Source organism: Protopterus annectens, chromosome 15.part0 (genome assembly GCF_019279795.1).
Source record: "Protopterus annectens isolate FY-2018-M chromosome 15.part0, PAN1.0, whole genome shotgun sequence".
NCBI lineage: Eukaryota > Metazoa > Chordata > Ceratodontiformes > Protopteridae > Protopterus > Protopterus annectens.
This window is the reverse complement of record NC_056749.1, coordinates 689330105-689345455: the sequence shown is the minus strand read 5'-3', so window position 1 is coordinate 689345455 and position 15351 is coordinate 689330105.

Here is a 15351-nt window from a genome sequence, read left to right as displayed (position 1 = left end):
CATGATGCATTTCATATTCTTTAAAAGGTGCTTTACTGCTAAATATTTCATGAAAATGTTCATCCTGTACAAAGAACGCTTGGCATCAAAAGAGCAACATATAGATCAAGAGCAAATAAAATAATCAGTTTTCTGGTAAGCAAACTTCCCCCAAATTTTATATTATTCATTCTTCAGCAGCTGTGTGTTTTAGTACTTCAGTAAGTACTGCAACAGATGAAACAATTCTAGGCAGACACGGCTGTTACTACACCAGTTTTTTCCATAAAACATCACACAGCCATGTTTTTCCAAAAAGAACTCCTATGTACATACCGAAGGGGCTTAAACAATTTTCCAAGCTTCCCCATCTTACTGCCTCTCTCCTTAAGAAACTGTATGAATGCTCAAATTAATTAAGTACATTTTGTAATAAATAAAATGTATGAAGGCTGGAGGCAGGGGAATCAATATTAGAAACCATTGTAAAAACTCTCAAAGACAGGTAGATGTATGATTACAATGGCAGACACCTAGAAAGACATAGCAGGATAGATAAAAAAATAACTTTATAAACAAATGAGAATAAAATATGAAAAATTAACAGACAGCACTGGATAATTATGAAAATATAAAAAGTAAGATGGAACATTTGAGAATTATAAAAAGGAAAAAATAAAAGAAAGAGGGAAATAATATAAGGAAAAACAAAGAAAAAAAAATAGATGACAGATTATACTGGGCAACACTCACATACAAGTATGTTTAGTCACAGATTATGTCATGCACAAATGTTTGATCCGGAGCTTAAATCATTTAAACAACTTTTTTGTATGTTGAGGTTCAATCTGTCACCACCACTCTTTTAGTTGGAGACCTCTACTTCATAATATAAAACACTCTGGGGTTGATGTATGTCCGGAAAATTTATGTAGTGAGAGAGTTTAGAGAACTGCTGACACACAGAACTCCAAGTATAATGCTAGAAACTGAGACTTATTTTCAAATCCATGTCATTAGAGCACCTTCTCAACAAGCTTCTATTAGAAATCTTTTCATGGAGGAGAGAAGTGCCACACTCACTAAATCATGGAAATCAAGGGTTTAATGTGGAAATAACTTGTTAACCAAGAAATGGTCAACTGACATTACCTGCAGCATATTCAGAAGTACAGAGTCATGGACCTGTATGGCCCTTGCGGGGTATTGTGGTGGTCTGTCTTAAGTCGAGTACTGTTTGTGTGTATGCTTCTAACATATCTGAGGAAATAGAGAACAGGATCAGCCTCCTAGCTGATGGCACAAATACAGGTGTAGCAATAGAATGGGGATGGATCTAATGATGGGTTTGGAAAGGCTGTACATGTGGGCAGAAAGGTAGCAAACAAATGCAAACTACAGCCCTTAGAGCACAACAATCCTGGAGCAATTTAATCAATTGTTGTGTAGGATTATGTTTTTTAACAGTGTGGAATTTTGGTATGAAAATTTGGTACTTTTCCATTAATGGGGCAGTAGGCATTGCCGCGCAGTACCTGAGCTCTTAATAACAAAGCAATCAGACTGCACTGAAGTGCCTTTAATGTGAACTTGTTTTACCTTTTACATCGCTGAAGCAAGGCACCCTTAACAAGGTGTATCTTGTGGCTAGGGAATGCTGTGCAGTAGCTGGGGTCAGACATCCTGAAGGGCCAGGTTCTTTTTCTCTACCGGCAGTATCCTACCATTATCCAGGGAGAAAGGGAAAAAACATGTGACCCTTTAACACACAAAACTCAACCCGGTTTCTGCATCAGTGATGTAGACTGGAGCTCATCGCCATCACCAAGGCAATTTAAATGAGTGTTGCCCCCTGCATGGGCACTCCTGGCCTTGTGGTTGCTGTCCTTGCCCCCTTACTATGTTCAACCACTCTTGCTTTGGTTCATGTGCATTTCTGTAGCCATTCCTTCATCATACAATGTGACAGCCCTTGGTTTGTAAAAGTGCCTCTATTGTTCTCCCCAGTGAGGGTGCCTGCAGCCCTTCAAGTCCATAGCTGATGAGATAGGAAAGGACATACAATTGTTAAGTAGGCCAGGAGAGGGAAGGGGAGATGTTTCACTACTACCTGTTTTGTACTTTCTTCCCCTTTTCGCTCCTGCAGAACTCAAGTCTTCTATGACCCAGTTAGTTATTTTGCTGTGTCACTGTACATTGTGTCATCAGGTAGTTGATATTTCAAACAAATCATTCTTAAATATATATGTGTCACCACATGAAAAACGTGAACGAAAATCTCACACAAAAACATCTGTGGATCGACAGATTACAACTGACAATGTTTGAAGTGGTTTGCCTACTGCCCTGTTAAAAAAAAAGTTCTGAAAATTTCAGGGTAACCATTTAAGGACCCAGTCTGCCAAACTGGCATGTGCTGTTGCACAGTCCACTTTGTAAATGGGTGCTAAAACTAAACACCTAATCTGAGCTCCGGCAGGTGAATGAATCCAGATGAAGAGACTTACATCTCAGTAGCAGAGCACTTCTCACAACATTTGTACTGTTTTCATGGTTACCCATCCTCAAAAATATTTGCAATAGAAGTCCTTCAGTTATTGGAGCTTCTACCAGAATGGCTACTACTGTAAATATTTTTGAGGCTGGGTAAAAATGAAAACAGTACAAATGTTTTGAAAGTGCACTGCTACTGAGAGTGTCCAGTCCATCTACTGCATGTGTATATAGATAGATAGATATATATAGCATTTGTTTAGTGGGATGGTCCACTGGGCCTAGATGAGCCCATTTTCAGTGGAGACCCAGGGAGAAAAGCTCCATATAATATGACTATGGACTAAAGCATTGAAGTTGACACTCATACAGAATTTATACAGCTTCACTACATTAGAAATAATGTAATCCCAATGGTTCAATGTTCTATACATATTCACACACTTCTACCTTGTGTAGTACTACTAACATTAATGGTAGAATTAGATGATTGTGAAACAGCTTTGAAAGATTAATTGTTATTAGGTTGTGGGTGTTAGTAGCAAAGATTTAATAGCTAGAGTTTGAGCTCAAGCAGTTGTTGTGGTGAAATAATATGAGAGAGAGATTTAAAGACTATTGAGATTGAATAAGGAGGGTTTAAAGTGAGAAGGGAGATATTTAAGGAGGATTTATTTTGGCACAAGAACGATGCCAGAGTGAAGAAAGATGTTTCCTTAAGGATGACTTAAAGAGAACAGGATTACTTATGGTTCTGATAGAAGGTGGGAAAGCATTCCAGAGTATGGAGATTGTGAAAGAGTATAGCATTTGACCAGCTCAGAGATTTGGTTTGTCAACTTTTAGCAATGATGTGTTTTCAGATCTAAGAGGTCTGTTGGGATTATAGGTGGACAGTAAAGAAGATAAATATATATATATATATATATATATATATATATATATATATATATATATATATATATATATATTTATTTATATATGAGTCTACTTCCCACTTCATTTCACTGAAAACACACTTCACTGAAACTCATTTTGTTCAAAACTCATTTCACTGAAAATCAGTTTCCTGAGCACAATTCACTGAAAGCTCATTTCACTGAAACCTCATTTGACTGAAACTCATTTTGTTGAAAGTTATATGCCCTGTTCCCCACTGTAGTGTGATCCTGGAGTTAGTATATACAGTAATGGGGGAGGGGGCAGAGCCCCCCATACATTGGGGGGTGTGGGTGGCGTAGCCCCCCCCCACCTATTTTAAATGCTGGAGACCATAGACATGGTTACTTACAAGTTGAATGAATAACGCTTTCCAGAAGATAATATATACCCAAACTATGTGAAGGGCTGTGCTGCTGTTTTTTCATCATGTTATCACTTCCTCTCCCTCCCCACATTACTTCATTTCCTGTTTCTGCAGTCTATACCATCTCTGTCATCAGGAGGCTTTTTTTTAATCTTTTTGGATGCCTTTTACTTTAGATCTTCTTCATCTTCTAATTTCCTTGTAACAAAGTGTAATGCAGACCATTTCAAAAGCATATGCATGAAAACATGTATCAGTTGATTTATACGAAATAATGACAACATACATATGTGATAAAAGCAATCTATTCCACCCCGCAATAGCAGCAGGTGACAGCTTACCTTTTGAAACTAGTTGTAAATCAGGTGTACCTTTTTAGCTAAGGGTAGACAGTTTTTAATTACCACTTGTGTCATATGTAATTAATGAGGTTGATTAACATTCAGCGTTTTAGAATCTCTTTTGCCAATACCCACAAAATTTCTCAAAACTTAATGCCTTAACCAATATCTTGGCTTAAGTATAAAGTGCTCAGCACAACTGCCCAATGGGTATCAGTAAATGGGAATACCTCTAACATGTGCCTGATGCCATCCAATAGTCTGTTACAATCCTATATGCACCATCTTTAAAGTGTAATATTGATATATTTACTGCTCATATCATTGCTACCTGAAAACTGAATCTGACCTCAGTAAGCATTTTTGGAAGGCATTTGTCAATAAATTTCAACAGCAATAATAAGGATGTTGACTGAAAGAAGGGTGTGGTGTGTCCAGGCACCAATCTGAACAGAAGAGGAGACCAACCAGATGCTTACTGTCTATGCTGGACATGAGCAGAGGATGCAAGCATGGCCAAGGAACTTCACAATGATTGACATATGAAACCATATTATGAGGGAGCACTACAGATGGAACAGGAACTACTGGACTGATTGCAGATCTGCCACCACTATTATGACCTACCTTGAAGGGACACATTGGATCTTCACAAGTGGGTCATAAAGGTCTGACTCCAGCCAGCAGATGCCTACAGTAAGTTATATAATCCACACCTAAATACCTACCTTATCATATATGTATTTAGTAAGCATATCTGTTTCTGTGACTCTGTTTCAAGTATATTCTATGGATGTTTGTATTGATAAAAGTAATGCTAACTTAGGAATTTAAGTACTCATTAAAGTTACAACTAGCATATTGATGCATTCTGAGGTTATCTGCAACTATACTGTGCCAGTCTGTGCACATTATGCAGGACTATTGATTATGACTGCATATTTATACAGACTTCATACATATAATTATTACTGATATTCCATAAAATCTGCTTACATAATATGTAATGAACTGTGGTGCTCAAATGGTTAAGTAATATGGTTATTATATAAACTATACACTGGAAGTGATGCCAACAGAGTTGATAGTCATTTGGAAGAAAATAGAACAAAAGGGTAATAAAAGAAAGTCATATTGAACAAAGGATCATTTGTTGTTAAAAAAAGTCATAATGGAGAATTATATAAATGATAAAGAATAAATTATTATCCCAGGGATAAATTCAAAGGGGGATATTCCAGGGTGACTCTTTGTCACCATTGCTCTTTTGTCTTGCCCTTAAACCATTAAGCTGTCTACTTAACAGATTAGGTCATGGTTATAATTTGGCTCCCAGAAAACAATAAAGCATAACAACTTCTCATGTTCTATTTGTAGATGATTTAAAACTATATAGTTCATCAGATGAGCAGCTGAAAGCACAACTGGGTGTGGTCAAAATTTTCTAAGATGATATTAGAATGTCATTTGGTCTTGATAAATGTGCAAAAGTAAAATTTAAAGCAGGAAAGTTACAGCACAAATAAAATATCAGTCTGGGATAGGAGTGTGATATAAAGGAACTTGAGCAGGAGGAAGTGTATAAATATTTGGGTATTGATGAAGGACTGACAATAAAATATAAACAAATGCAAGCAAAACTCAGTAAGGAGTATTTTAGAAGACTGAAATGAATACTGAAAACAGTTCTGACATCTAAGAACAAAGTCCAAGCTATAAACCAATTTGCTCTTCCTGTTCTAACTTAGTTTTGAGGTGATTGACTGGCCCCAAAAGGTATTGGATCACTTGGACAAGAAAACAAGAAAAATGCTTCTCACATATCAAATGATATATAAAAATCAGTGTATACCAAGATTATAGGGAGGCACAGTGGTGCAGTGGTTAGCATTGTCACCTCACAGCAAGTGGATCTCTGGTTTAATTCCCAGCTGGGTTGTCTTCTGTGTGGCATCTGCATGTCCTCCCTGTGTTTGCATGGGTTTCCTGCAGATGCTGTGGTTACCACCCACATTCCAAATACATGTGTCTGGAGCATTTCTTCGCAGGCCTCCACTGAAAAGGGGCTCTGTCGTAGTTGGACTTTCCCAGTAAACAAACGTTAAATAAATAAAATTATATATTCCTTATTCTAAAGGTGGTATGGGTCTCCTAAAAATTGTTTACTTGTATAGATCTATAATTGTAGGACTGCATACATATCTGCTGATCTCATCAGATCCAAACATAGTGAAAGTTTTAAAACATGAACAGAACAAGTCTAAGATGATTTCCCTGGTTCAGTTTAAGAGAAGCATATTGGTATCAAGTGGGAATGGAAACCAGACCAGAAGTAGACAAAAATCAGGCAGCACCTGAATATGCCAAAAAACAAAAGAAAGAATATAAGGAGAATGATCAGATGGGAAGACAAGAAATGTGGAAAAGGAATAAATATAGTTAAAAGTACAGAAAACTCCTAGAACCAACTCATATCGATCAGGATCTGACACAGGAATGATTAAGGAGAGGTGCCTCTTTGGTCTAGTGGTAAGACTTTGGACAGCACAGTGGTGTAGTGATAGCGTTGTCACCTCACAGCAAGAGGTTATTTGGTTTGATTCTTGGCTGGGATGCCTTCTGTTTGGAGTCTGCATGTCCTCCCTGTGTTCATGTGGGTTTCCTCCGGGTACTCCACTTTCCTCTCATGTTACAAAGACATGCATTTGGAGCATTTCTCCCTGGGCCTCCTCTGAAAATTGGCTTGTTCCAAGTCGGTCTTTCCCAGTTTACAAATGTTAAATAAATAAATTTAAACCAACAGATGAAAGGTTAACATTAATGGACTACATACACATTGGTTTACAAAGTCCATTGACTATGTGGGAGAAACCGACAAAAGCAGGTTCTTTAAAACAAAACTGAAAACAGTTGCACATCTTTTTGCTGGGTGTGATAAGCTAATGGCAGAGGGCCTGTATACTGAAAGGTATAATAATGCGGCAAGACTGTTGCACTGGGGATTGTGCAAATATTACAACACTGAAATAGCTGAGAAGCATTGGAAAATGAGTCACCAACCATTACAGAGAATGATGAAGTGTACATCACATGGTATCACTCATTACCAACAGTTCAAAAAGTAGATGCGAGGAAACCAGATATAGTAGTTCATGAAAAGAAGACAAAAGTAGCATTGATTACTGAAATTGCTACACCCAGTGACTACTGTGTCTTACATACAGAGAAACACAAAGTCCTAAAATACCAGGATTTGCAGGCAGAAATTAGAAAAGTGTGGAAGAAGGATAACCAGACCGTTCCAATAGTAGAAGGTGCAATGGGTGTCAGAAAAAAAGTTAGTTATGCTACCAATACATGTAACTCAGTATGAATTGGAAAAGGAGGCAATTCTGGTCACATTGCAGGTGCCGCAAAGAGCACTTTTAGTTAACATCAAAGACTGAAGCAATGCTAATTTCATGAACATAACACTTTGACTTAGGAACGGGGTCCATTCCCATCATGGTATTATAAACCCAAAAGACTTGGAGAAATTAAACAAAGAAAAAACAATGTTTCTTTGGTAACTTATGCATTAAAAATTTTACAGGTCTAACATGTTCATGGTACATTGATGCCTGTAGCACTTAGATCACAGATGATTATGCATTTCTCCATTACCTGCAAAGCTTCTAGAAACATTATACAGTAAACCTCTGTATGTGTGAATACCGAGTAGTACATACATTAGTAAACTATACATTACAGAAATCACAGAATTATTTTAAAATCCACGTTCGCTCTAATCACTTTCATGAATGTAAGACCAATGCAGGTCAGCATGGGTGAAATATGTTTGATTGTTGTAAACACAATGCAAGTACAAGATGTGCGTCTCTGTAATCCTTATGCTGTCTTATGACTGTGGGTTAGCACTGCATGTGGAGAAATGTGTGGGTTTGAACATAGGTGCCAGAAGCTGTTGAAGACTGGGGGGGGGGGGGGTGAAGGGTGACAGAGGCACTTAGTAATCTCAAAAGGGCAATTTTTTAAAAATATTTACTACCACAACATAGGTTCACTTGGAGGACATTTTAAGCACATTTTAAGCTTAGCCAATTTCCTTTTGGTGCTTGAATTAACATTTCCTGATTGGTCTTACCTATCCCGTGGCTAATAATTATATATTAGCCCTAGTGAAAATAACTGTCATCATACCATGGATAATTTGAGGGGACCCATGTAAGGGATGCAGCATTTAGGAACTGTCTGTATCCATTGGTGGCTGTTCATAAGGGACATGAGGGTAAATGTATGATTTCCCACCCGATTGTCAAGGTTTTATTTGAATAGGGTCAGGGATTAACTCTGTTTTACACGGCTAGGGAGCCTATTGCATAGTGCAGGGAACCTTTGGGACACATATCTGTCTCTCCAGCATGTTCTGTTTATGTCATAAGTGAAGTTCAGATCCGTGGATATAGGTTTTCTGTTGCTGTTTGTTTTGCACATGCACAACAGATCCATAAGGACTGCATCTAAGAAAGCCCTGTAAACCAGTGAGAGGTAACCACACTGGGAGGTTACTGTCTCATTTCATTGTGCAGCATATGTCACTGATCATTCAACAATGTTTGCATAAATGCTCTCTGTTTTGAAACACAGCCTGGCACTTTCTCTTGCTTGTCTGCTTGCAAAGAAAATGAAAGGCAGTAATTGTGTATTTAACTTGCTGCCAGCAAACACAATCTCACCTCCCCCAACATGCCACATCAGTTAGTATAAAAACCCTGTGTTTTCACAAGCAACCTGACTCCACCCAAAAAGGTATCCACCTTCTATGTTGTGTTGTGTCTTTCGGCATTTCCCAGTTAGGGGTCGCCACAGTGGAACTCCAGTCCGCTAATGAGTGGCAGTAGATTTTTATGTGCCGAGTTGCCAGCTCTGATGCACAACCTTCAACGAAGGTACACCCATTCATGCATGTCTCCACACAGAAGATGCTTTAGCTGAGAATCGACAAGGACAACGTCTTACTGTGAGGCAACCGCTGATTTCAGCTTCTGATGAAGGTGAACATAGCCAGTCTCAACCTCTTAGCTCTACAGGAAGGCACAAATCCAAAAAATGATGAGGCAGAAAGGGTCAAAATCATTGACACAGTTCAAATCTTGCTCATACATATTTATATATCTGATAGAATAACAAGCTTTGCATTAAAACTTACATTTTTGAAGCACATGGAATCACTATTTAATGACTACAATCCTCAACAATTTGCCAAAAACACTAGGAAGAAGAGAACAAAATTATGAGGCAAAAATATTTGTTTTATGCATATATGGACATCTTTCACCCATATCAAGCCAAATCAATAGCCACTGAGCAGTATTTTTTTGTTTTTCACACATTGATTACCTTCTTGTTCTCTCCATCACAACAGTAATGGGCACAGCATTATCAATTGCTGAGATTCACTGATATTCCCATCCCCAACCTCAATCACTCTCACAAACTGTTTTAAAAATGAACAAATTGGTCTTAACCATCAGGCTGTACAATGTAGAACACTACTGCTTACAGCAAAGAAAAATGGGTGAAATGTCAAATACTGAAATAACTTCTGTTGAGAATATCTCTGAATACATAAAACAGAAGAGGAGGACATATCTCATCCAAAACAAAAGAGTGACCCAGAATATCCTCCAACTCAAGCAGACTTCTTTTTCCCAGTGATCAAACACAGGTGGCCACATTTCTCATCAAATTCCTGTAGAACCAACACAGAAGTAAACCACAGCTCTTGTTTAAAACAAGAGCATTCACATTCAGATACCTAATCCATGAGTACAAGCGAACAGATTGCCACCTCTCTCTCTCTTCTCTTTCTTTTAAAGCTGTGGTAGCTGGCCATTTTCATATTCTTCCTAATACATCTCTGGTTCAACCCCCTGCCCCCCACTGCAGTCTAAACAAACAGCAAAGCTTATGTACCAGACCTTACAGGAAGGAAAGATGGTGCTGGATCTGGCTTGGTACCTTTAGGCATGCACGTGACACACACACACGCACAGGGTATTCTAAGAACGAAGCCACAACACTGACTAAATCTCCTTACTGAAAAGAAGTTACAATACTAATTCAATTTCCTTCTGATCAGCAGTGGCAAGAAGAAAACCGCAGCACAAACAGCATAAGGAAGCACAATGAACATATAAAAAACAAGCTAGGTTACTTCTGGAGTAGCTACACAGCAATGTGTACGATACTAAGAGGAAAACCTAAATCTCCTTACTAATCAGCAGCACTTGGAAACTCTACTGATTAGCACAAACATCATCTCTTTACTGATAAGGAAAGGCTAAGCTAGTTAGTTTGCCCGTGTGTTTAAATCCACATTAGCATATTTAGTTACTTCCGCCCTCACTTTAGTATGCGATGCATGCATCGGAATCCAGGTTTTAGGTCTTCCTTCATTTTTCTGGTGAGCCAAGAGACAGGTCTTCTTGCAGCTTTAAAAGTGGTGGAGCGCTCCCTCCCCCTCACTCTATGGTTCCGGCACCCATGGGTTTGAATCAAACTTTGGTGCACTAATGCCATTAATGGCTTATTCTTCTTCAAAATTACCTTCTAAAGTTTTGTTAAACTCAGTGTGCTGATACATTCCAATGCTATAAAGTGGAGAAATGCATATTCTGTCATTATTCCACATAAATTTACAGCATTATATATCACATATGTTGTTTTGTATAAGTATCATTAGTCCAGCATTACATACGTAGCTCAGTTCTTTCCCTTAAATCAAACTCCTATTTCAAATCATTATTCTGCATGTATTGTTCTCACAAATTTCATTTTCTCTAAGCAATTCACTCCTGCTCTTTTCTAAAGATCCCACTTTCAGTTCTTTTATCTCTGTTACAGTATAAAATACTTCAAAGACAGTATACTTGTTTTGATCACAACTTTGTGTCTTTTGTTATACAAAATATAAATAAACCCTATGGACCATATCGGGACAATTATGGTGAAATGACAAATGTACTGTTTTGTGATATACTTTGAGCAAACATTTCACATGTCCTGTCTCATATGTTCAGATGATGTTAATTGCATATCATATACTCTCTTTACAATTATTTTGGTGCATATCTGATTGTGTTTTATCACAGACATGTTTTGTTAAATGACTGTGAGGCATGTTGCACACAATGTTGTAAGTTAGCATTGATTGATTCATGCCTTGCATCACAAACAGTGTTACAGTTGGATGAGGTTGTACAGTGTTGTAATATCACATAAATAATAAATAATAAAATGACCTCAACAATCATACTCCAAAGTTAATGGCATGCCAGACCACTGCCATCCAACTCAGACTCCGAGGACCAGGATGATGACTGTAATGGGGAGATGATGATGACAAACTGGGACCTGCATTTTCCATTGTTCATGTTGCTCATTGTAAAAGATGTCAGATCTGGGATGTAGTGATAGATGTCTTCCAGAAGCAGCAAAGAAGAAGGGCGTGACTCCTTCTGGGTGATCACTAGAGAGATCTTTCATGATGTGTGACCTCATCAGAGTGTCTCCTCAGCAGTAAGTATTGTCTGTGTGATCCAGTTTTACAAGGCTGCCACCCTGATGTTTTCTAAATCCAAATATTTGCTGTATAGGCACAATTGTGCAGACATTGCATATTGCTGTCATGCTTTTCTGACATTCATCATAATGTGAACTGTACATATCATGACAGATGCAACATTATCTTCCTGTTGCATTATGATACACATTATCAAATTACACGTCACCCTCTATTATTTGCATGATGATCATCATCATCATCATCCATCCCCTTTCAGCCATTTTCTAGATGGGGTTAGGGTATCGTGACAACTGTTGCCATCTCTCTATTCAATGCCAATCTCCTGCCTTCTTTGACACTCAAGCCTGACTGTCATAGTTCTTCTCTCACACAATCCATCCAACTCTTGGCTGGATGCCCTCTCATTTCTCTTGCCTTCTTCCTGTCTGTCCCAAATCTTCTTTACTACATTGTTTTCTGCTTTTCTGCATGTGTCTGAACCACCATAATCTGTTCTCTTTGACCTTGTCTGCAATTGGAGCTACTTGGGATTCTGCTCTTATGCCTTCATTTCTTCATCTGTCCTGCAGTGTGCATCCTACCACCCATCTCAGGCTCTTCATCTCCATCACCCCTAGCTGACTCAAGTGCTCTGCCTTTACTGCCCAGATTTCTGTACCATACAGTAGTACTGGTCACACCACTGTTTTGTACATCTTACCTTTCAGCTTCTTTAGCATTCTTATGTCATATACCACACACGGCAGTCTGTGCCAGTTGGCTGCAGTCCCTCTGATTCTAGCTTTGACCTTCTTACTCAGACTTCCCTTCTCCTCAGCCACCCACTTGAAGCTGTTTTCCTGTGCCACTATTTTCCTTTATATCTCATTTCTCAACTTTCTGTCCTTTCCTCCATTTGCTGCCATTACTGCTGTCTTATCTGTACTCACTTTCATCCCATGTGCCTGCAGTTTTGCATTCCATTCCCACATGCTTTGTTGAAGTTCTTGCTCAGAGTCTGTCTGTAATGCCACATCATCTACATACAGCGGTTTTGTTGATCTGTCCCCTCTGACTTGTTTGCTAACTCATTCAAGCCTATAGCACCTTTTTTGTATACTTCCATTTCACACCCATAGCTCCTTATGGCATCCAGACCTTTTTTGATCTGACTTCTTTAACTAAGTAACTTACCAGCTAATAACAGGCAATATTAGAAAGTGCAAGAATTATTAGCAAAATGAGATTGTTACTCTATGATGACCTACAGTAGAGAAACGAATCACGGTCTGTCCCTTATTGTTCATATTTTCATGTTTGTATTAATATTTTCATAACTGAGAGTCCTGCATATCAATGAGAAGTGTAATGTGATATGGTGAGGAGGAAGACAGGAAAATTAATTTTCAGTGTACACCTATCTAGCACTATACCTGAGATATTTCTAGCTGTTTATTAGTAATTATGAAAATAAACAGTATTTCCATATGTACTTAATACTTCAAAAACAAGTGACTTTCAAATGGTAGGACATCAGGTGAAACATTCATAGGTTCATAGGTTCATATGTAGGTACCAGGTTATCTGCCCAAGGGCATTTATAAGCCTAGCCAGAGTGTGTTGGCTTTCGCCTCCTTTTTAGATTAGTTTCCTGGGCCTCTGTCCAGCAGGGCCACTGATGTAATCCAGGTGTAAATTTATGATTTCCCATCCACTCGTCAAGATTTCTCTTGAAGAGAGTCAGTGTGGGGCTTTACCTAACATAGATTGGGATTCTATTCCAGAGTGAGGGAAGTCTCTGGGACAGGAATCTGTCCCTCCAGCATGTCCTATTAATTGTTATGCTGAGGTTTAAATCCCTAGCGCGTGTGGCTCTAAGAGATTTGGTTTTCTTTAGGTGGAGCATTTCCATTAATTCAGGGTTAGACATGGCCTTGCACGTAAGGCAGAGGTCTCCTCTGAGAAGGCGGTAAGCAACTGAGTCGAGCTGGAGTTTCTTTAGCCTGGCTGCATAGGGCATCTGTTTGAGGCCCATGATCCTCTTGGTGAGGTACTTCTGGGGTCTTTCCAGCTGTTGCAGTGTCAACTGAGGTACATCCCAAATGGGCATTGTACTCTATTGTGGGCCTGATGAGCGATGAGTAGAGGGGCACAATAACCTCTCTTGATCTAGATGCGAACCCTTTTGTGATTAGGTGGGCTACATAGAAGGATTTTCTAACCACTTTGGCAATGTGTTTGTCTATCTACTTGTGTCCCTAAGTCCCTAATTACATCTTCCATACTTAGTGGACTACCTCCTATGTGGTAGTTTGTGGGCACTTTGTTCTTACCAAAGGGGATGACTATGCACTTTTTGGCATTTAGCTTAAGGCCATGATTCTGACACCAGGTATTCATCACCGTGAGACCCTTCTGGAGGATGTCTGTGTCAGCCAGGGAGTCGATTATGGCCCCCAGTTTGCAGTCATCTGCAAACTTGGTCAGCCACAGTCCTCCCGTGCTTGTCTGTACCTCAAAGAAGTATATACCAAACAGGAGGGGTCCCAGGACCGAGCCCTGTGGGACACCACTTGTAATCGGTTTGGAGTTGGACATAGCACCCGCAACTCTGATCATGTGAGTTCTATCCATGAGCCAGTTTGCAACCCATATTGTGACATAGGGTTTAATTTTTAAGCTGGTGAGCTTATCTATAATGCCTGAGTGGGGAATGGTGTCAAAAGCCTTTACGAGGTCCAGGTAGGCTGCGTGGACTACCTTTCCCTTATCTATGGCCTTGGTAACTGTTTCAAAGAAGTCAACCAGGTTTAGGAGGCAGGATCTGCCTTTAACAAAGCCGAATTGGGTAGGTTCCAGTGTCTGGAGGTTCCCAATGTCTCTGTTGATGAGTTGCATGATGATGCGCTTTGCAGACCAAGTTAGTCAGACTTATAGGGCGATAGTTCCCAGGGTCCATTGTGGCACCACCTTTGTGGAGCGGGATAACTGTTGCTGTATGCCATTCTTTGGGTACATAGCTTGTGGTGAAGCTGAGTTTGAACAGGGAGTTTAGGTGAGGGGTTAGTTCATTTTGGAGCTCATGTAAGACGCAGCCTGGGATGCCATCCGGTCCCATTGATGCTGTGTTTTTTGCTTTGGAAAGGGCTGTTTTCACCTGTGTGACTGTGATGTCTGATGCTCTACAATCTTCTGGAATGGACACGGGCCCTTTTGGGGGTGAGGGGGGGGGGGTAAAGTTTGCACTGAACCTGTCAGCCAGGATATTGGCAATGTCAGTTGGAGCAGTGTATTTTTTGTCATTTTGCACTAGCTCAGAGCATATCTGAGAGTTGCCACTTAGATTCTTGACATAGCTAAAGAAGGCTTTGTGATTATCTTTAGCGTCTTTGGCAATTTTTCTTTCGAAGTTGGCTTTGGATGATTTTATGAAGGATTGTAGTTTCTTGCTGTTACTGATTAGGGATGCCTTCCCTTTTTGGGATTTTACTCTATCCTGTAATAGTTTCCTCCTTCTATTGTAGAGCTTATTTATGGCCGGGATCCACCAGACTGGTTTCCTTATTTTGGAGGAGTGAGTCTTTGTTTTGCTTGGGATGGCTCGATCCATGCATTCCTGTAGATGCTCATAGAAAGCATTTGTAAAGGATTCTGCAGTTTGGGCT